The sequence below is a fragment of the Ornithodoros turicata genome, chromosome 5, assembly GCF_037126465.1.
Source record: "Ornithodoros turicata isolate Travis chromosome 5, ASM3712646v1, whole genome shotgun sequence".
In the NCBI taxonomy this organism is placed as follows: domain Eukaryota; kingdom Metazoa; phylum Arthropoda; class Arachnida; order Ixodida; family Argasidae; genus Ornithodoros; species Ornithodoros turicata.
Genome location: NC_088205.1, coordinates 9629313 through 9652441, shown reverse-complemented (window position 1 = coordinate 9652441; position 23129 = coordinate 9629313). Strand labels below are relative to the sequence as shown.

The window sequence follows — 23129 nt, the reverse complement described above, 5'->3', positions numbered from 1 at the left end:
AAGGCATCCCCGTGGGAGCTAGCGCAATGTAAGGCATCGTATAACTGTGTGGCCTCAACCATGACGTGTCCATAACAACTTTACCCTATGAGCATTGATAATGCCTGTTATTGTCTGGCTAGCATTGCTTTTCTGAGGCTCTTAATAAGAAATTAAATCTGAACTTTCCCTGTGCTATAATGAGTGCCACCTTAGCTTGAACACCGGTATGGTCGTTTATGCTCCTTTTGTCTCCATACAGCCAAGGGTGTCGCTGCCCTTCTCTAGATCATGAGCAGACAAAGACCAATGTGATTTTGGAATAATGTCATTTCCTAGTGTGATTTCCTAGTGGTTTCAATTCCTTGAACTTATTTAAGGACATTCTTCAGAACGGTTCCCTTTGTGTCTTCATTGACCATGAAATTGACGTTAGGCAAACGCCAAAGAAAATATGAAGAAAAAAAAATCATTGTGTTTCACTATTTCAGTCTCATCGCCTTGCAGCGCGCTTATCGCTAACCCACTTTCTCCTACAAATTATGGTCAGCCCAGAATTCGGACACTCTTTACAAAGTCTCGCATTACCTCGGTCACCTTGCACATTATCTGCCACACCCTCAATGCATTGAAACAAATATATTTCATCCCCGACACCCATCAAGTTTCCGTTAATCTTCTTCATTCCTTCCCCCCCCTCCTCCCGCACCAGTGACGTCACATGCGCGGAAGAAATCGAGCGCGCGCGAGCGTCTAGCAGAGCGGAAAACACGGCACGCGCTAGACTGACCCCGCCACCACTATGGTGCCGCCGTCGGATATATCTGCACGAATATAAATTATGACGCGGATATGGCTCCGGCCCAGTTCAATTTCCCCGGTGCTCCCCGAACAGTAATAGAAACTGCTGGTAGGTGGCTTAATCTCGTTCTGCCGAATCCCTTCGCTCCTACCGTGCCTGTCATTTTGGCGGGAAATTGGATCGTGTCGGCCGGTTATGGGTTATTTTCGTTCGAAGAACCCAGGGAAATAGCAGCAGGAAAGAGGGGGGGGGGGCTGTTTTCTTCATCCTGAGGTGCACTGTTTCCTAATCGAAATTGCGGGCGGCCGATATCGCGTAGGTGGCGTTGCTGTAGCGGAAAATGGCGGCCCCGGGGCGTATCACGTGGTTGAGTGCGTCTCTCATGCCGTTGGACGTCCAGGATGGAATTTGTGTTTTGGGATGCACGCCTGAGGAATGGCGGAAAAGAAAGAAAAAAAAGACCATGACGGAGCGGGATAAATTGGACTAGCGTGGAATGACGCATCCTCCTGGGGTGATTGCGCAGCAGAGTGTACTGACGAGTGCACGATGTGTAGGCCGATGTAGACATGGGTGTTCCGAAAGATTTGAATTTTGTTGTGAGAGTAACCGCGTCCAGGGATTGTTCTATGTGAATGGGGGTGCGCCGTTCACGCTGGTACAGACCGGTTGAAAGTACAGGTGGCATGGTATTCTTGAACGGTTACATTCACACATTACATCAAACGGTGGGCACGTTATAGATTGTGCGATTGTGCGAGGTGCTACACACTAAGGAAAAATGGAGTATATAGGTGAGCAATTGCTACTTCTAGTCCCCTAGACTGCCTTAGTACCTTCCTGACCTTGTAATTCATTACCCTCGACTGCAAATACAGTCGCTAAATTTCGCATAAAACCCCTGTCTTTCATTTGCCTTTTTTTCTCTTATAATTATTATCTTTACTTTCTGTTTTTCCTTTACATTTCTTCTTTCTTCTTTATTTTTTTTTTGTGGAACAGCAGAGCGACATCAGCCTGGCTGACGTTTCCTCTTCTCTCTTCTTTTCTATTAACCATATCCCCCCATCCGATTAAAAAAAAAATGTATAAAAGTACTCTTTTTCTTCTTCTTCTTAGATTGTATTTATAACGAAGAAAGGAGAAAGGAAGCGCCCTCATATCCACACGTTTTGACGAGTAGACGAGACAGTAAAATATGCTGAACACTTCAAGTGCCGTATTGACCTCTTTCATTGATAGACATACTACAGATTCTCACAGCGAATCTTCGTTGGCACCCCTGTATATCGAACGAATCATTCCCGTGTCAGGCGAACCATATCCCCCTGCAACCCCTGATTAAAAATCCCTCACCAAATGAACGTGTCATGTCCTGCCCATCCCTCTTGCACCTCTGTCATTGTCCCTCCCTCCCCCCCCCCCCTCATACATATCCCTCCTTCCCAGTACACTTTAACATTCTTATTACAGGCCACCCTTCTCGTATATATTGAAGCAAGACAGTGACTCCTTTGGTCCGAAGGGTAGCTGCCGCCGTGTTTCCAAGAGTTGACGTCTGACATATTGCTCTGGCGGGCTTATATTGAGCGATCTTATTGCAATGTCCTCCAGTATAAGAGGAGTGCGCGGAGCCAGTTTCCAATATTCGGACGCTGCTTCCCCCCCGAGGGAAAGAAAAGAACGTCACTTCCGCCGGACCGCCCCAAAATTTTGGGCAAAGCCGGAATATCCAGGATAGCAGGAGCTGTACTTTACGTTGTCCAGAGTTTTGGTAGCGCACCGGTAGGAGGCGGGTATCGGCAGCGGTGTCTTTCTGTCTTGTTCGCATTGTTAGAGGAGTGTGTCGGGCAGATATTACGTCGGAACGGGGGTGGTCTCGCTCGTGGGTGAGCGGAGACGGACGACTATATTGGATTCACGGTGGTAGCGGTATGTGAGTCGCATCTGTTATTCAAAGGGACGCACGGGGGAGCTTTGGTTCAGGCAGCGATTGTGGTGTTCGTGTAGCTATTCGAAGGGTGGAACATGGGCAGTTTAGGGCTCCGTGATAAAGTACATTCCTGAACAAGCGGACAGGAACATCACCGAAACATTGACAAATTAGCTTCGTCGTTTCTCTTTGCGGAGAGACTTTATTCAGCGGTGACAGACCTTTGCTGTAGAACTGAGTAGTTTCGAGGTTCCATTTTATCGTGAATAGGCCGCAGGGGTACACGATGAGTTTCGCGAATCCTAAGGATGTTAGAATTTCGTTCGTTGTTTGGTTTTCTTCGTGATAAGTGCCGCGTTTGACAAAACTGTAAATTCAACTGCTTGTACTGCAGAGTAGTTCAAATTTATTAGTTCGTGATTACGGCTCGTTTTTACAGATCGTTAAGTTTGAGTTTGAACGTTAGAAAATATTTTTAAAAAATACAGAAATTGAATTCGTCACCCGACGAATTCTCATCGTTTTAACCCCCCCCCCCCTTTCTTTGATTATCTGCAAAATACATAAGTCTGCTGCTGCTACGAAAGATGCCAGGACAAGACTCCATTAAAGTGACGTCTAGCTGCTACGCAAATGTTAACACGGTCCAATTTGAGGGCAGTATGCAATGTGCAGGCGAGGCAAAATCTGGTGTCCGTGGCCCTGGCATGGCACAGTGTTAAGTGAGGGTTGGTCGGAGTGGGCACACCTATACATATAGTGGCCTGAACAAAGTCAACGAAACCGAAATATATGAGAAAGTCGGTGTCACCGTGCAGAAGAGTAACAGGACAGGACAGGAGTGCGGGACAGTGGAAAACACTGAACATACCATCATGCATTGTTCAAAACATGCTGCAAGAGGCATATTGAGGCAGACCCTTGGCCCTCTTGACAGCAGGGACTTCAGCATAGAGAAAGTCTTAGGCGTATGGGACGTTAAGCACAGGGACGCGGCCTTCAATGCTCTTGTCAATTTCATTGTGAAATCTGGACTAGAAACCCTCTACTAGACGGTGCGGGACATTACTATGATCCTTGATGTGAACGGCGCGCTCGGTCCTGCGTGGTCGCGGTCGAGACGCTCGCCCCGGTGAACTTTTGCGGTGCGCTCGCACCTTCTGTGGTGCGATCGTACCGTTTCCTTTTTTTGGGGTAGCAGAATTCGCTTGCGCGAATTCAACCTCCCCTTGTTATTTTTCCAACCACCAACCAACCAACCAACCAGTAACAGGACTGTACTTACAGACACCGGCCTTTATAAAATCCACGCGAGGATAATGGTGAATGCGATTGATGTTTATGTGGAAATGCACATCCCTTTCTCCTACGTCGCGTCGCGCATACAGAAAAAATAAATAAATGAAAATAAAGATGAATGCAAACGTTGCGTTATTTCGTTTCGTGCACCATACCGCACATATTAAAACACCCAATAATTGCAAAACCATAGATTGAGTCATAGCAGCCAATATATATATATGACCAGCACCGAGCGTTCCGTGCGCCAAACCCGTCGCGCTCCACCTAAGTTTGCGCGTCGCAGTGCTGACACGCCTGTCTTGATGAAAACGTCTCTCCCTCCTTCTCCCGCACCCCCCTCCCTTCCACCCCTCCACACTTCCAACAACTGTCTCCTATCGTTGCTCCCCCTCCCCCCGACACTTCCACTCATTTATTTACGAAAAAAGACGTCCTTTGAGGCCGGCACACTCATATCGCTCACCTCCGCGCCACCTCCCGTTTCTGCAACTCACTATGGATATTACACCATAAATATTGCACCGGACCCTCGCGTCCAATAGCGCGCTTAGATGGCGACGTGTCCGCACAAAAGCGCGCCGAGCCGCCCCTGCTGCCCCGTAGGAAAGCAATGGAGCGCTTTTTAGACCCCCGAGAAAAATGGGGCTCATAAGCAATCTTTCCATTTTATGTGTACCTTGAAAAGAGCGCAGGATTTGCAGAATCGATTTCTCTCTTGTCTTTCTATTATACGTTAGGTATTTCGTATCATTCATGCGCTTGCACGATTCCTCGCTGCGCGTTCAACCACGTCCGTGGAGCCCTCTACGTAAATATCGAGGTAGATTGCGCGCTCGTGACATGATGGCTTGGGCTCCGACGCGCGCCCGCGCGCGCGTCTGTTCCGCGCGGTCGCTCAATTTCCCTTCTTGTTTTCGCTGATTCGAGAAAATGGAAAGTGGACGTGGATATGCTCATAAATATCGGAGCACGTAGAAAAGGGGAAAGGGGGGGGGTTGTCCAGGTGTCTTTGGGAAATGGGGCTTTCGCTCGATGCAGCCCATAAATGTGTATGTATTCCGCACACGCGCTTTATTATCATTTCTTCCGGACAAGACGTATATGGGATTGGAGTCGGTTCCGAGCAGCATGAAATGCATCTGTTGAACGAATAACGTCGCTTTAAGGCGTATTGCGTGAGGGGTAGAATATACGGAGAAGGGTTTTGAATATGAGCTATGCTCGGGGTTATATATGCGTGTGCTGCGTGAAATTTCAAATGTAAATGCGCTCTGTCGCATATCTGGAAGGAGGAGGTGGGCTGATGTGATGCTGTTTTGTGAAAGCGAGTTAGGGACGTGATGTGAGTTTGGGATTTGAATTGTGATCGGGGATTAGACGACTTCCGATGGGATTTGAGTTTCTGTTTCGGGACGCGGGAATAGCGTAAGTGACCGCTGGGAAAACTTCCGAATCCATTGCTTTTGCATCTTTGCGATGTTTGTTAGGAATATTTGCAAGTCGTATGTGTAGTCTGTGTTGCGCATGAAGACTATTCGCCGAACTTATGGAGACCATATATCGAGACACCGGTCTCGACAAAATCAGTTTAAAGTGGTCACGTCACCAGTTCAGAGGGTTGAGGTATTTTTATCATTCCCGCGTGTCAACGCGAGAAGGTTATAGGAATGGGATTGATATCGGCGATTGATTGAATTGACTGTTGATTAGGACTAAGTATGCACTGTCGTCTATTCATATGACATAATTTTGGGATGCTGTAAAACGCCCGGGGGGGGGGGCGTTAAACGTTGTAGGAAACTGCTGGGAAAATTCCCGGGCGCGTTAGTCACGGGCCGACCTCTGTATCGGCTTGAGTTGCGACGATTAAACCGAGTCCACACATGTTCATTTCTTCTACCGGCCCGTCAAAGGTATAACACGAAGGACAAGTCGAAGCAGCATAGCACGAAAAAAAAAAAAAAGAACCAGCACAACACAAAATATATTACATCCGCCATCTCTTTCAAAACGGAGGAGGCATGCAAGTACGCGTAACGTTACCCAAAAGCAGCGTGGGAGAGGAAGCAGAAATAGGGACGAAAAGGCGCCAACCCCAAAATCGACCTTTCTCACTTCCTGATCGCACCCAAGGGAATTGTGCTAACCCAACGAACGACGGTGCTGCTGCTGCTGCTGCTGCCGCTCTAGCGGCGGGAAAATGGGGGAAACAAAAGAGAAGCAGTTCACCGCTCTCGCTTCGTGCTCCGGTTTTTGTTCGTGGGCTAAACCCCAACGAAAACAAGTCGCAGCGAAAGCCGAGTGCAGGCTCTTATCTCTGCGCGCAGCCACCAACTCGAGTCACGTGGCCGTTTCGTCACGTGACTCATACGCCGGCGGACCCTGGTGGCTGTTGGGAGCGGCCCTTTGTGGGGTCTCCTGCCTTTTTGCCCGGTGCGGTGATTGTGTTGTATAATTGAATTAGCGACATCGTGCGTTTTCACGGGGGTCGAGGGCCTGATGGGTTGATGGGTGGACAGATGTCAGTGGGAATGAAACCATTCTTCTTCTTTTTTTTCTCTCTCTCTTTTTTCTGGTTGTGTAGGATGGGAGCACACTCGAAGGCCGCAACAGGAAGGGAACTCTGAGATCAAATTTCAATTAACGCATAGAATGTCCTATAGCTTGCGTATCTTGCATGCGTTCAGCGCGAGCAACAAAAAAAGTATTTAAAAAAATGGTTGAGGTATACTACTGGCATCTCACTGGCATTGAATTTAGAAACACATGCTCACTAATTATTTATTAATTGATATACTCAAAATGTGCTCATTCTCCTGCTTGGTATTGGTTACTGAAGTCCAGTAGATCTCGCATGTCGTTGGTGCGTTGAAGAGCTCAGCTTTGTTTGCCCTATGTGCCACCTCAACGTGCTTTGATACGTTCAGAGAGTATCTACGAAGGGATAAGAAACAAAGGCCGGAGAAGCACGTATACTGATCACTGCATTTGTTATCGGTCATTTCCAAACCCAAGCACAGGGTACTTATGTAAAATACGAGCTTTTCGTTTTTGATTCTTCGAACACGATTCTCGGAAAGTAGTTTCTTCTGCTGTGTTGTTCCATAAGCCAGTATGCCGTATATGCATACGTAGCTGTCCTCTGCGAGAACGCAACACGCGGAAACCGGTATTCCTATTACAACGAGATTATAGATACAGCATTTTGAGTCGAAAACAGGACCGTCTTTTATGTACGGTTCGTTACTTCGCCTTTGGAAACGGCGGGCATCCCATTTAGCGCAGCTGTACATTCCCCACTGTCGTGTTTTTTCCTCGAACGCCAGCGCTGGCCAAACTACATAATCGCTTAATCTATGACAGATAATAAATGCCTTCCCCGTCCAGCCGTAACCTTTCGAGTTCCCGATAGGAGGTCACTTCTTTTTCAAAGGCGGGTCAAGCGTCGGTTAATCCGACTTCACGACTCCGCGTAATATTCTCATACATGATGCTTATGCATCTTCACCTTGCGTGCGTACGACTTCATAAGAGGAAGTGAACTTGTATAAAGCACCTGACATTCCGATAGCGATGCACAAATATGGCGTGCAGAATCTAAGGAAAGGAGAAAAAAACATTTGCAAAAAAAGGAAATCTTCCGATGAATCACAGCAAGAATGAAGAATAACCGCCGCGGGAATCTCACTTGCCCGAGTAGAACTGAGTTTCAGAAATATGAACAAAATACAATTCAATACAATCTCAATTGGATCAAGATGTCCCGAATACCATGATGAAGGAGAGCAATGGAGAAACGAAAGCTGCGTTAAGTACTGGCACACATGAATTGCGTGCACATCGCTTTAATGTTATCACTTATCAACGTGCGTACCCCTTCGTCCCGCTCGTTCGAGGTAGCCAAGGTCGTGCAGAAGACTGGGAGGTGGTAGGTTCGAATCCTACCTCCGGCTGTGCTGTCTGAGGTTTTCCCCGGCTTTTCCGAATACTTCGCAAACGGATGTCCGCACAGCTCCCCCTGAAGTCGGCCCAGGACGCATACTACCCCCTCTCTCCATTCTATCCATGTCTGTACTCCGCTCATAGCCACTGTTGCTTCGCGGCGCTAACACGTAACTTTAAAACAAAAAAGAGAACATGTACCCTCAAGTGAATCTCAACTACAGAAAGCGCTGTATCCATGGAGGAAAATCACAAACGCGCAAGGAGTAAAACCCGAAGCCCATGTAAGCGTTCATTCTTTCTTTCTTTCTTTTTCTCCGTTTTCTTCAGCACTTTGTTCTCACTGACCACGAAATACTGCTTCCTGGCAAGGTATCAGACATTTTCGAACGACACCGGCTGCGCACGCAGAAAGCTGACTTTCCCCCATCTCGTTTACTTCCCGACCACGCTCCGGAGCATTTTAAACAGCTGACGACCATCTAACAAAAACCCCGAGGGACGTCCCCGTCCCGTTCCCCGCAAAATGCCCACCAAGAAAATCGCCCTCCGGCTCCTATCCGCTCCGCAAACTGAACCAGATTGGCTTTATTGTCCCTCCCGCTGTTTCAACATAACCGTAATTCAAAAGCGCGCGCCTTCACCGATTGTATTCCAATCAAATTCCCGCTGGGGATCACGCACCACACCGTCATCAACTATTCCATTATTATAATCTCCACCTCCCTCCCCCGATGTCCATAATGCAACAGTGTAACGTGGGCTCGTCACTCATAAAATATAAGCACGACTGCGCGGATCACGTTTTAAACGGGAACGCGCGTGGCGACTCAGACGGTGACGTTTCGGAAGCTGAGACCATTCTCCACGCTTCGGTGGTCACGTGCGTTATAATAAGTGCCCGTTAGGCGTCGCGATTGCGATCAGATGACAAAAAGAGGCCGTTATTTGCGTTTGATGGCAAAGCAAGGCGCATGCGCCTGGTGGGAAAGCATCGTGGGATTAGTCACGCCAGGGTGGGTAGGAATTGTTTCACGCGCTCCGCTGCTAAAGATAATCGTGATGGCAATCGTATAGATGGATCAATGCACAATAATGTCTCCACTCCGGGTGTCATAATGGAGATTTGCGCACGAGCGAGCGAGTGTGAGTCAAGGCTCGAATATTGCTGGCCAACTGGAGAATTCTCTGAGGGGGTTGCGTCTGCGAATAAAGAGGAAAGAATAGTCGTTGCGTTTCTGGGCAGGGGTCGAACAGCACTATACCTTGGCTGAAGTTATTTGCAGGGGCTTTTCCAACGTCTAATTAACGTGAGAATGTTTGCTTCACGTTGAGAACGTTGACGGAAGCGCAAGGGTAGAACGTCATAAATCGTATCGTAAGTCGGAAATTTCATTTCGTACAAGGGAAAGAACAACATGAAAGAATAAAAGAGAGCGAGAAGAACAATGAGACATTGAAAAAGAAAGAAAGGGAATGGTGTTCTAAAGCGATGTTTATGAGTGTGCACTACCTCTTATTTGTGCGGTCAGCGTAAGAACAGCTCGAAATTTAGTCCGTCAACCCCGACAAAGTTACTCCGCCCGAAAATTTACGCTGCAGCGCCACCAGGTGTTACCTATACGACTCCTATAGTTTCGGTGTCGGCGCACTACTTGTCGCGGCGTAGAGTGATGCGCCTAGCTGTTGCAGCCAATAGGTACGAAGGGGGGCGCATAAACCGTTCAACGCGACCAGGGCTTCTCATTTCTTCGTCTTTTTCTAATTTGGATTGAGTAATCGATTTCTACCCCAGTGACAATAAATACTGAGACCAGCTTTCTTGCCGTGACCATTGTTATGCTGTGTCCAAAGATTTTATTATAATCGTACATATAAACACGTGGCCAGCCGATCTGTGAATTTTAATCTCAAAACTTGTATAATCGAGGCTTTCGACAGCATTTTATTAGTTCATCAACAGAAGTGGCACTATATATGCTTCCTGCATTTTTATATCAGCAGCCCGAATGCCTCGAATAAAAGAATACATCGATAGAAGATGTCCCTCAACCACCCGCGAAGTCGACCCAGGACGCACAACCTCCCCCCGAGCAACATGCGGGCACACCGGCAGTTCCTCAACCACGACAAACGACCCTAGCAACCAATCGGCAACCGTTTCACTCTTATGTAACCGTGTATCCCTTGCTTGCCCACGTGCGGACCTTGATCGAAATGCAACGGCCCATATGGCCCCCATATACAGATAACGACAACACGCTCTGTGCCCCATAAACGACATTCACCACGTCACCCGGAGTAAGCGAAAGCGATGCCAGAGGCTTTGTTTGACCGAGCCATAAAACATCGCTTGTGTAGTTGGCACCGATTATAAGTGGGCCAGATTCACGTGAAGCTCCCTTCCAAACGGGAAGGGAGAGTAAATATTGATCCTACGCACGGATATACCGATGGGAACCTCACTCCCCGAAGCCACCGTACTGTACATTCTGGGAGACCAGTTCACACCCCGAGTTGTTTTTTTTTTTTTTTTAATCCTTGAAAATAGCGCGGGTTCCTATTATAAGGAAGTGAATGTGCGCTATATCCCTCACCTCTCCGTCGATGAGTGACGTCAAAGCAAAAAGTGCGTCTGCGCTTCGATGGCACCAGGAGGAGAATCACACCGGTCTTGAAACGGGTCTTTCAGCATCTCCGAAGCTAATCTTTGTTCCTATTATTACACCTATATATCAATATATGGTATCTTTGTCACTATTATTCAATACGAGCTCTACGTAGGACCTTTTGGAGACCCCGACTCCCCCGGTTTTTTGCAACATCCCCCCCTTCCACCCTTAAATTTCTGAGATCGCCTAAGACAGCTCCCCTACCAATGCATATACTGTAGAAGTGGTTTTTTTCGCGCGGAATTATTTTTCGCGTTTTTCGCGCACACCTCCAAAGTCGCGAATTTAAGTTCCCGCGAATAACTCTGGTCATATGAGGGCGAAAAGCGTTCGGCGTTCGACGCTATACCGTGACTACCTGACCCCTCTATTCCATGCAGCGTAAGGCAGTTTAAGCAAGCGCAGAAGATTGTCTTATCCCATCAGGCAAGATGCAAAGAAAAGAAAATTCATCATGCTTTAGTTACTCCTATAAACGCTTTGCACTATACATACAATATACCACTATACCACGAAGCCGGAACATGCCTTTCCCCACATTATCAAAACCAGATCTTATGATAGTACCACATCTCAACCGAACTGTTCAGTGCCGAAAGTGATAATTAATAAGAACTGCTAAAATGAACTGGCTGACCTGCACACGACCAGTACTATGGCCTCCTACAGGGCCTTTCCTCCCATCGCTGTCAGGAGAAGAAAGGAATAGACCTAGAATGCCGCAATACACGTGAACAACGGATGTCTTAGTACGTGCCAAAATATGCCCGAGTATTGACGGCGGCACGATATGCAAGAGCAAAGCACTCCCGGAAACCTGTGTCGCGAATTTAAGTTCTCGCGAATTAATCCTCAACGATGAAAGATGAAAGTCACTGAAAAGGTTAGCCAGCTGTAGGGATCGAACCCACATCTTCTGGATTGGAACATCAGTCTTCTGGAACATCAGTTTATCTCTAATCCTCAAAGCAGGTCTGGTCGAAAACGCGAAAATATTTTCCACGCGGAAAAAAACACTTCTACAGTATCAATGAATATGTATCTATAAACATACAGCCCTCCCCCTTTTCGAAGCTCGGTTCTCCTTCCCCCAGAGGTCGATTTCTGGGGAAATTACTGACTACTCCCATGCGCTCTTGATGGCGATCATGTAGTCGTGTTCGACCTGAGAACGGGTTGTTTCAGCCACGCCCTAAACTTGTTCCTATAGGGTACAACAACTTGCCGCGTCACTCTACGTCACGACAAGTAGTGCGCCTTCACGGCACCGGGTGGCACTGCAGCCGGATTTGTCCGGCGGAGTACTAACTTGTTAGTGTTCACGACCTACAATTGCTACCTCTATTGGGTTGAACTCCAGGATCTGATTGCGAAAGCGAAATTTATGAGGCTATTATGGCCCTGGTGCGTTTTATGCTAGAGGCACAGTTGGATCTACGAAATTCATGGCGCAAGAAGGACAAAATTCGAGACATACGACCACAGCCAGACGTGTCGTATGTCTCGCGTGTCATTGCGCCATGAAAGGCCAACCAACTCTCTCTAGCTGAGCGCACTTGTTGTGTATACAATCGATATTATGCGTAGACTCCGTTATTATTGAACAAAACCCGGTATACTAGCCGCATAATTCAAGCTTTCCTGAGCTTGAGTTCTTCTTCTATACCCTGCCGTATAGTGCACATAAATCAGATATGAAGTAAACGACGTGATACGCGGGAGAGTCACGTCAGATTCAAAAACCACGCCGACTTGGCACTCCTATTGACAGCCCCTCCCCCCCCCCCCTTTTTTTTCATCGTCACTTTCTTTTTTTTAAGAAGCGAACCCGAAAGCTCGCTTTCAAAGGTCGCAATGGCATTTTCTTGTTCCACGAGGGAGACCTCGCTGAGCGTGCTTCCATCGCCACATAAATCTTTCCGCACTGAAGCTCGCCGCTTCTCTTTTTTGTTACTGTGTGCGCTTGCCGGCTTGCGAATGCAGTGCTAGCAACTAACTTTAGCCGCGACTTTCGAGTTAGTGAATGTCCCTATTTCATGCGAAGCGACAAAGGTGCTTCTTTCATCACTTCCGAGGTAAAAGCCATAAAAAATAAAATAAGAAAAACTGTACCTGTGAGTGCCCGAGTCATGGCCACATAACCTGGCCTGCTTTCAACGGTGCTTGCTGTCCTCAAGAGAAGTGAATGTAACAAAGTACCTAGTGTTCCTCCGATGAGGAAGCCTCCAACGGTATATGGGTACGAGGATTCTTCAGTATACCTGCACATGCTTGTTTCGCAACTCATGTACAGACGTGTCACAATGCACAATTCAACTTTCAAATTGGTTTTGCCGCATTTGTGAAGATTCGAGCAAGAGTGATTTATCATTTTGCGGAAGCACATGTATTCGGCTTGCTGTCGGATATGATGCCGGCGAGACAAGGTCTATTTCCGCATTTGAGTCTGAAGATTATCATGCGGGCTGATTTCCGAGAACGATGTATGGGCGTGGATGTAAAAATACGACGTTTCGTAACAAAATTTCTGGATTCTATATAGGGAAGCTGTCTTGCGGGAATCGCTTTCATGGACGACATTTCATTTTGCATTCGTGGAAAGCTTTCGTTAGACTTGGACAACACGATACTTCGGACCTTGGCCTTCGAAGTACCGCTAACACAGTTTTATCACATCATACGATATCTTTAATGAGTAATCAGCCCCATCTCATCATCGTCTCTTTATGTATGTGTGTGTATGTGTGTAATCAGTAATCGTTGCCTTCTTTTCACTCTCGCTCTTTATGTTATTAATGATTTCGATGATCATTGTTGTCTCGCGACGTAAAGCGACGCACTGTCAATTATCAGCAGTAATTATTTTTGTGTCTCGCAATATGATCATTTCCTGACTTATAGTTCGTCCTACCCATACCAAAGAATTGCTACAAGCCATTTGACTTAACGGTAAATCCGTCAGAAGCTCAAAATGGGATATAATTATCCCCCTGATAAACAACAACAACAACTTTGATCGCTAAAAGTTCGCACAAAAGTCCGACAAAGCCATACGCTGGAAATCCTCAAATTAGCCGTTGACAGGCGCGAAGTGCCACCAACAATCGCTTCCATTAGCGCCCTTCAAACGCAGTACTCGAAAAAGCCGCTTGGTGTCCACTATACATCCTCCACTCGGAAGTACGTTCCGAGCCGAAACATTAGCGTCTTTAGCGGTCTTAAAACGCTTTCGGTGTCTTCTGTCCTGGGAGGAAACAACGTGAACCGTGTCAAGATCGCCGGCGACGGCGGCGCGTCCTGGGGGTGAAGTGGTTGTGCGCGTTTATCGCCGTAAGTCGGTGTCCCTTTGAGAAAAAAAGGGAACCACTCGGAGACAATGCGATTGTGGTGTGCCTTTGTGGCGCAGATAAGTGGAAGGGATTGTGAGTCCAGATGGAAGGAAGGTTCTTCCATGTGAGGGGTGGGTTGTCAGTAGAAAGCGTGGGTTCTCAAGGACGGCGGTCGTCGTTTCCTGGTGTGAGATTAGAGGGTGAAGGCTGACTTCCTCCACTGTGGGAGGGGGGGGGGACTTGTGAGCGCTCAAAAATTACTTCTTGTCCTCTGAGCAAGTTACAGGGTTTACTCACAGGCGTCGCTCCTGCAGTGGGCACTAGCTTCGAAAAGGCGCAATTGCCACCATGGTGTAGGTCCCTCGAAGTTTGGTCCCGGTTTTCGTTCGGTGCTATGTGTTATTTAGAGGACTATTAACGTTGAAAACACGGAAATCACTTGAATTATGGTACAAATAATATTCATACACTACAATACTTTTGCAACACCAAATATACTGTGAACGCGATGTGGGTGGAGGCTTGGACAGTCAAAAGCTGTGCACCTACACTATGGCGACAAACGTGCTAGCAGCAGTGGCGCGCGCCTGCCGATGACGTCATGTGAAGGGATGACGTCATATGGGGAAGAGGTGAGCCATGGGCCGGAGGGAAGAGACACGCTAACATCTTTTGTATCGCCGTTAGCTCAGTCTGTTTTTTAGCAAGTGTCTTCTAATAGTGCTTGCCAGTTTCATCATTGTAATGTTGCGGACAGCCAGCTTTGTTTCCATAGCTCTTCTGTCATTTACTTTATTGGCCCTGACTTTATTGTCGGCACAGAGGCCCCTGAAGTCGGCCCAGGACGCATACTAACTCCCCTGTCCCCCACTCCTACCCGTTGTACTCTCTCCATCTGTCCACGTCTGTACGCCGCTCATAGCCACAGTTGCTTCGCGGCGCTGACGCGGAATTTAAATATTGTCTCTGCGTCCTCTGGGCTCAACCATAAAATGATACTGCTTGCTGATGTTTATGAAAATCATACGCTTCCCCGGGGAGGACCTCGATATATCCCGGTTGCGAAATCCCCGATCTCGAAATCCCCGATGTCGAGATTCACGTTCTCGAAACACGGAAAATGAAGGAGAACGCTCAATTGCTTCGAAAGATGATATGCCGCGTTCAAAAACACGACATCACCATTTAACCACTCAAATTCACGGGTTTTCCATGTCTGTCCAAGTCGTTTTAGCGAACGAAAGCCACGTTTTAGCAGCCGTTAGGCTTAGCAGGGCGGATACGACGGAGCAGCATGTTGCTTAGTTTATATTATTGGATTAGTCCAAGTTCGGTGTTCGCATTTCTATATCCAGGTTAGTCTAAGTTCACCGTTGGCAGTTTTCCGCGCGCAAATGCGCATTTTATAATCAGATAACGTTTATTTACAGTAGTTTATTTTGCAACGGGGATTTCAGTCACTGTATTTCGAGGTATACCCGCTTCGGTGCAGTTTATACTGGTTCATATAAATTTAACACGGCACATGCTAATTTTTTTAGTACGTGTTAGTGCCACGAAACAACTGTGGCTATAAGCAGTGTACAGACCTGGACAGAGAGAGGAGCTGGGGGTTAATATGCGTCCTGGGCCGACTTCTGGGGGGAACTGTGCCGACATTCGTTTGGAAAGTGCCGGAAAAACTCAGGGAAAACTTCAGACTGCGCAGCCGGTGGCAGGATTGGAACCCGCCACCTCTCAGTCTTCAGCACCACCTTGGCTGTCAGAAACGAGTATAAGGAAGGCCCGCTATCCTCAGCCTCTGCTCCTCCTGCTACCAGCTCCCGTGGCATAGTGGTTAGGATGATCGCTTTCCACGCCGAGACTGCGATGTGACGCGGGTTCGAATCCTGTCACCGGTTGTGCTGTCTGAGGTTTTCCCTGGGTTTTCCGAAGACTTTCCAGACGAATGTCGGCACAGTTCCCCCTGAAGTCGGCCCAGGACGCATACTAACTCCCCTGTCCCCCACTCCTTCCTGCTGTCCTCTCTCCACCTGTCCTAATCTGAGCTAACTAAAAAAAAAGCTCCTCCTGCTCACGCACCTCCCTTACGTACTCCTGGACGTAATTCTGTGGAACGATTATAGCACGACGCTTACGAATCCATCGGTACTTACGAGTGCTCACACAGCGTGCTGTGTTCTCGAGCGTAAACTCAAATTGTTAGTGAGAACTTTACTCAGGAAACACTTATACCAAGATGCATTACTCGTTGAGGTGTTACTCGAGTCACTCAACCAACGTCTTCCTCCTCTCGCCTTGAAACCACCGATGCATTTCGACCACCAGTCCGAACGTGGTCGTCGTTCTCAAACTTCCTTAGCTACCGGACCGTGGACGTGGAACCGTACATTTTACCTCCTTTAGGGCACTGTACCATAGAGGACGTTACTCGCTTTACCGTGATCATCGCCATTATTTTTCTACGCGTTTCCTTTCATGCTGCACACAACAGCGCATGCCTTGTAGAAGTGAGCATGAACCACGCACCCTTGTTTCTCTTTTTTTCTTTCTATTCTCATAACGCAAGCTCATCAAGGCTTGCTTTCTCAGTCTCTAAAGCACCCGACTAAATCGGCGACGAAAAAAAAAGTACATACGTACACACTGCGCGATTTGCGCTTTGAAAAGAACCAACATCCTCATGAAGCCATGACAGTGTGAGAGTTTTCCTTTTTTTCAACCGCTTGCGTTCCAGCTCCAGCAACTTACAGGGGGCGCTCGTTATGGCCGTCGATTACTTTCGGAACAAACACGGGCTCCCTCTATGCTTAGCCTCGTTACCGGGGGAGCTGGGATCGGGCGAAAAATAAACAGCGTTGCAGGGCAATTTGCGAGGTGCTGTCGGGACAGCAAGGCGCATTATGAGAGATGTATGCGCGCTGGCGCATAAATGTGACACCAGATGGGGCAAATCATTAGGAAGATGTTGCGGCGTGATGACGTGTACTCAGGCCTCCATACTGGGTCGCCTGTGTGTATATGCCTGTATGAGCTCGCGTGTGCGCGAGGGATTTTGGCTCAGGATCAGTCTTATAATGCGAGTGCCGGGTAAGCAAAGAGGGCTGAGTACAGTAACGGTTCTGTGTATGATGCTTAAGGTTCTGCTTCGGTTGGTTTTCGCTGAGGATGGAGGTTTGCGGGCGACGCGGTACACGCTGTGCACGTATATAAATGATGATTGTGGGGGAACCATGCTCCTATTTTAATGGGGAGTAGATGTGTTTGTGTGCGTGGAAGTGTACTTCGCACGTTATAGGAAAAAGCGTGGTGGCGACGCAATTGATTGATTGATTGATTTTTAAAAGAGAAAATGGAGATGTTAGTCTCGAGCTACTCGGGACTGGCTACTATAGGACGCGTTATTGAGAAAAGGGAGGGAAACTACACAAAAAACTACACTATACAATTTGAAACGGAATCGGGATGAAAAAAATCACCACAAAACTTGGCACGAAAAGCAACAGTGCAGAAGAGTACACGTGCGAAATCTCAATGGACGACGCGAGCGAACTTTTCGTTGAAGTGTCAATTGGCCGGTTGGTACAGCTCCGTCATATGGTAAGAACAAACAGATAAAACAGGGATTCACATGGCCACATCGCAACTGGCAACCGTTTATTACACTATCAAAACAACGAATGAAGCTTGTAGGAAGTATATTCCTTGAGTACGAGAAGGCAATAGAAAACACATACACAACCGCACGACGGGAGTTTTCTCTTCCTGTTCAAGGAATACGTTCCCGCCAGTTAAAGCAGCTTGCTTGCCTCCTACACCTGTGTTGAACGAAGCTTGCAAGTCATTGGTACGTTTTCAAAGGATTGTTCGGAACCTTTCTTTTTTTCTCCTTTGTAGTGTCAGTGGAATAAATGGCTAATATTTGCGACTCGTTCAATGAATTCGTGTTTTGTTTACAGGAGGGAGCGCCACTTGTTGGCAAACGCTTTTGCGCGGATTGACAGACGACCCCTTGACCTCAGACTAATTTTGGGACCATGGGACAAACGAAAGCAGATGTCCGTCTTGCGACCCTTTATGAAATTCCTTGAAACTACCGGGCTGATCGACTCCCTCTAAAACCCCGTCAGCGTCGTCAGCATCATCCTCATCACCATCCTCTCAGTTTTCCCCAATAGCAATGGGGTAGCATTCTGCTCAATGAGCGGAAGTCATCCTCATATCATCGTCATCATGTATACATATATATATATATACTATATATCGTGCTTTGTTTGTTTGTTGTCGCCATGGATATTTTGGATGTCCGAAGTAACTCCATGGACAGCCAGCGAATTGAGATCTGAGTCAAAAATGTGCAGGGGTATACATTTTCTCGAGGAATCAGCTGATTTCTCGTAGCAGCTGCAACGTTTCGCAGACCGAAGTTTTACTCGTGCTGCATCAAAGAAAAACAAACTGAAAACCTCGCATTACGCAACCACAACGTCCTCCACCAATCTCACCCCTAGACAAACTTCGAGTAATTAAACTACAGTAGATGAAACGGCTACTCTCTGCCATTATTTCATCAACGCGAAGGTATATACACACGCAGTCGTATCCAAATTGAGCGTTAGAATGTATATATCAAAATATCACGGAACATGGGAGCCACATCGCGAAATTGCGCACGAACCCGGGGTCGACAGAATCACCGGCTCATTTCCTGACGAGGCTTTGGTCCGAGGGCGAGGAGGAACGTAAAAAAGCGGCTGCGGGAAAGAGGGAAGCGAGGACCGCCAGAAATGAGATTGATTCAATTTCCTTTGGACGGGGCTCAGGAATGCACTTGGAGTCGCCTCTTTGTGCTGCTCACGGTTTTTCTTGTATATGGGCTGCGTGTGCGTTCGTGGATACGCTTAATAGAAGCCGATACGGGTGTCTACGGTAAGCGAAAGACTGTTACAATGTGCGAATACGGCTCATCTGAGTACACGTAAAGCGAGTTTGTTGGCTCCCGTATGGGAGAACGGTTACGCGTGGTGCAGCAGGGTATTGATGGATAATGCTTATTAAGGCGATGGATTAAAAGCCTCGTGAATTGATAGACCGTATAAAAAAGGAGCGATGAAGCTGTGCGTTTTTTTTTCTTCTCTTCTTATTCTCCATTTAACGAATTCACTTATTTCGCATTGACGACAACTATAACGCCGTGCAAGCTCTGACCGAAGCCTGTGATGTGGGCGTTCTTGCGATCCCACGTGATAGTGTCTGTAACACGTCAGGATCGTCTGCTGAATGAAAATGGAACTTCTCTTCTGCACGTTTTTTTGTTCTCTGAGGGGTCGAGACCTTCAAAACATTAATCAAAATGACTCGCAAAAAAAACAAGAAAACAAAGACACAGGAATAAAAATCTTCAGCGTTTCCATGCGCTTTTTCCTCAGCTGTTCTCGCCTGCAGAACTCCATCGTTGTTTAAAGTTACATATCCTCTCTTCAGTTCCGTGTTCGCATCGGTAACAACAACAACAACAGATAAATTAATGATGATAAATAGGTGACATGAACAACGTAGTAAATGGAGTAACGGTGCCAGAATAATATTCTGGAAGGGGTTGTACGGGCACTTTACACGGAGGAGGTGGATTTTACCTTCGTTTACGTCTCCCATGCGGACTACCAAACATACGATGTCGGTTTGAACCGCCGGAACCCCCTTGCAACGCAACTGAGTAACGGAATAAGGTAAGCAAATCCAGAGTAGTTACTCGCTTAGCAAAATGAGTCGAGTGTTCCCCCGTCCGCCCATGTTTCGCTCGTAGCAACCCGTTCAATAACCATGCGGCACTCAGGTTTTCGGAACAGTGGCCGCAGTATCTGAAAATGGTCGTTTCTTTCGTTCCTTTTTTTCGCGAAACGCCATTAACGCCGGACAAATAGCGCGCGCGCGCGCCCTGTCGACGTGGGCGTTACGGGCACGGCACGCGAGTACAATAGGCGTTGAGTGCGCGCGGTTATTATCAGCCTTGACGTCGTCGTCCGAGAGGCATTATATTAATGGCAGGGATGCGTCGGAAGAATTGAGAAGGAGTGGGACGGCATTGTCTCCCAGAAATGAAACGGTTTTTCTCGCGATTGTGTCTGGCTGCGAAATTAAGGTTTTTTTCTCCGAAGTGGGATGGCGTCATCTGTATTCAGAATTGCGGAACGATTACTGCTTCCTATAATGTGTCCCGCTATTGTGCAGTCCTCGGAAGAGACGTCCACGACTACCATTGGGATTGCGCGAAGGAGAAAAAAAAAAGTGTCGTTCCGTTGGTCTGTATCGAACTCATGTTAGTTTATTAAATTGTTCTACCTTGAAAAAAGAAAAGAAAAAAAGATATACGTGGCAGAGGTACCTGCTGAAGCCACGAAGTGAGTATGTTCGAAGAAAATGTAATATAACGTGGTATTAAGATGCAAGTGCGAATAAGTGAGTATTTACTGGCAAATGGGTAAGCGCGTGTTGCCCTAGTATTTCGACCAACGTGGTGCGTGAGACGTGAAAGAAGTTTTGACCCTACGTGTATTTGCTATCGTATTGTCTACCAGCTATGCTCTATCAGAATGGCATTTCCAAGTGAACGAAAAGTACGACGACAACAGTGTGATGTCCATATTATGGAGCATCCTTGTCTTTCACGCGAACTAACAGGGTACGTTTACAGCTGCCGTCAGATACGAGCACAGCTATTACCTCTACTCCATTCCCGCACGCATATCTCGGATCTTTCCACAAACTTGCCAACGACAAGTAAAATCAACAAAGAACTCACTGTTTGCGACGAGTCACTCCAGAGCTGCACGGGTTCTCCACTGAAGCGAAACAGACGACAGACAGAAGCAGACGACACAGATGCAGACGCCAGAGCAGACGAAAATTCCGACTAGCACCGAGTTGGATGCATCGATTCACGGCATGGCCCACACAGGCGCTGCGGCGACAAACATAGTTCCAGTGTTTATCGCCATCACAGTATCGCGATTTGTCGACCGATCTACTGCGCGCACAAGCTGCTAGTGGACACAACTGGCTCCGAGAAGAGTTGAAGGCGCGATGCGAGTGCGAGCGCAACACCAGACGGGCGTCCGCCGATCACGTGACGTCAGGGAGTGACGTCGCGGTTAGTTTTCGAACGTGTCGCGCCATCTGTCCGTCGAGGCGCCAAAGTAAATTGGGACGTGAGTGACGCTGGTGGTTGAACTGTTGCTGTGGGTTGAGTCTTGTGGTGTGAATAGTGAGGCATGAGTCGATTGGGAGAGAGAAGTCAGGATTGGAATTCCGCATCTGCTACTAACAGTACTCGATGGAATTCTGGGGACAGACGACCGCTCTGTTCGAGTGACGATTTCAGGTTCATGTTTGGGTGGAGCGCCTGGTCACGATCACTCTCATGTCGACTCATGTGTCTCGTGACACTTTAAGATAATGCTATAACATTTGAAATTGCTACTTCAACTCTTTCCTGTTGTACTCTTTCGACACTGCTCTCGGCCGCGATTCTTTTGTCATGCTGACACGAAATAATATGAAAGATGGAAGTCACTGAAAAAGGTTAGGTGGGTTCGAGTCCTACAGCTGGCTAACCTTTTCAGTGACTTCCATCTTTTATCGTTAGTTTCTTATGCAATTTGAGGTTTTGTATGTATTTGTCCTTTCTATGTTGTTCGAGCCTTAGAACATCAGTCCTCTCACGAAATAAGAATTGTGCTGTGTTTACAGATTTGTACGGCAGCCAACTCTTTTAGCTATTTAAATGCTCGAGAACTAGACCACAAGAAAAGGAAAACGAGAATCAACAAACGAGAAGTTTTACTGAGTTATTTGAATTTCATACGAATTTTAGAACTTGAATTGAATATTCGCCCACAGTCAGTGTTAGTAATTTTCGACACTGTTACGAACGTAATTTTTCTTGCAGCAAATAACTATAAGCAACGCTGACAGAATTTGCTACAGTCCGTTTTTTAGGAGCTATAATAACAAAGGAATATTTCTGTGTGAACTTGGAAGCAGACGTGCAATGTGGATCCATGAAATGTCATCGGTGTATCGTGATATCTTATTGTCATATCAGAGCTCATTGCACATTTCGTGCATTTTCACTAATTGAAAAAGAAGGCTTCGTTGAGCTCCTACAAGAGGAGATAAGGACTACACTCACCACCCTCGATGTTACTGCAATCACAGTAAATTTTTTACGCCTTTCAGCGTGTAAAAGGTGGGTTTAGTAAAGAAATAGATTTTTTTTTTTATTCCGAAGCTTCATAAAGGATCATCCGAAGTCTGTAATAGTAGTGTTGAGGAAGAACGTTTCCAAAACAAACACCAGTGGAATATGTGACTATGAAATGGTGTTTTCTGTAGAATATGTCTTTGGAAATGGTGTCCTTTGTAGAGCATGGACCTTGAAATTGTACTTTTTGTAGAATACGCCAGCCAGAAGGGTGCTCTCCAGAATACCTTTCTACACGGTGTGAAAGTTATCCCACCAAGCCATGGAACAAGACATTTACACCGGAAAGATAAAAAAAAACTTAGTGTGATACAATCACGCAATAAATGAGAGAGAAGATGTAAAGCGTGTTGGGAAATGAAAACCTATTCCTAATGCTCCCCTGAAAGGTGTGATACAGTGTTGAGAGAGCAAAAACATTTGAAAAAACAGTATTAAAACTGGTTTTGCAAACTCCTTTCTCAACACTGTATCACAATCCTGAAATGATGTTTTCTGTATTACAATGTGTATCACAAATCTGTGTATCACAATCCTGAAAATCCTGTATCCTGAAATTGTGTTTTCTGTAGAATATGCCTTTTGAAGTGGTACCGTTTCTAGAGCACTCCTTTTTGAAGGGTATTTTACAGAACACCCTTCTCTATCGTGTGAACCTTATCCCATGAAGGTGTGTGTGCCATGGGACAAGACATTTACACCCGAAAGGCGTAAAAAAAAAAACAAAAAAAAACTTATCATGGACAGAGGCAAGTATACCGCATCCCTCGAAGGGATATTTTCATTTGTGTCGCATCTTTTCTGGTTTCTGTTGCGTCTCGAAATGGTCGTCTCGAACAGGTCTCCAGCGCTTTCACAACCTATCGTCAGGAAGGACCGTCAGTGCCCAAGACACGCAAAATGCCCA

General features: G+C 46.8%; 1 protein-coding gene and 1 long non-coding RNA gene across 6 annotated transcripts in view; one reads left to right on the top strand and one right to left on the bottom strand.

Moving 5' to 3' along the window:
- LOC135393975 (LIM domain transcription factor LMO4.1-like) overlaps positions 1–21052 on the bottom strand; it is a 56236-nt gene extending 35184 nt beyond the window's left edge. Inside the window, exon 1 of the mRNA XM_064624382.1 lies at positions 20762–21052. The gene's annotated coding sequence lies outside the window, so the exon portion shown is untranslated. The remainder of the gene's footprint in view (positions 1–20761) is intronic.
- The window catches only part of LOC135393985 (uncharacterized), a 416022-nt gene that overhangs the window by 193781 nt on the left and 199112 nt on the right, over positions 1–23129 (top strand). The gene's annotated exons all lie outside the window — the stretch shown is intronic.